The following is a 337-nucleotide window of genomic DNA, read 5'->3' as shown; positions in this document are numbered from 1 at the left end:
TCTATCTATCTATCTATCTATCTATCTATCTATCTATCATCTGACTATTTCTATCTATCTATCTATCTATCTATCTATCATCTGACTTTCTATCTATCTATCATCTGACAATCTATCTATCTATCTATCTATCATCTGACTATTTCTATCTATCTATCTATCTATCTATCTATCTATCTATCTATCTATCATCTGACAATCTATCTATCTATCTATCTATCTATCTATCTATCTATCAGTCTTCATAGCAACACTCTAGCAACTATCCAAGCCAAACTAGCAACCACCCCAGGTACCCTAGCAACCGCATAGCAACACCTTAGCAACCACCCCGGGT

Source organism: Sinocyclocheilus rhinocerous, unplaced genomic scaffold (assembly GCF_001515625.1).
Source record: "Sinocyclocheilus rhinocerous isolate Xijiao unplaced genomic scaffold, SAMN03320098_v1.1 scaffold1162, whole genome shotgun sequence".
Taxonomy (NCBI): domain Eukaryota; kingdom Metazoa; phylum Chordata; class Actinopteri; order Cypriniformes; family Cyprinidae; genus Sinocyclocheilus; species Sinocyclocheilus rhinocerous.
Note: the sequence above shows the minus strand (reverse complement) of the source record.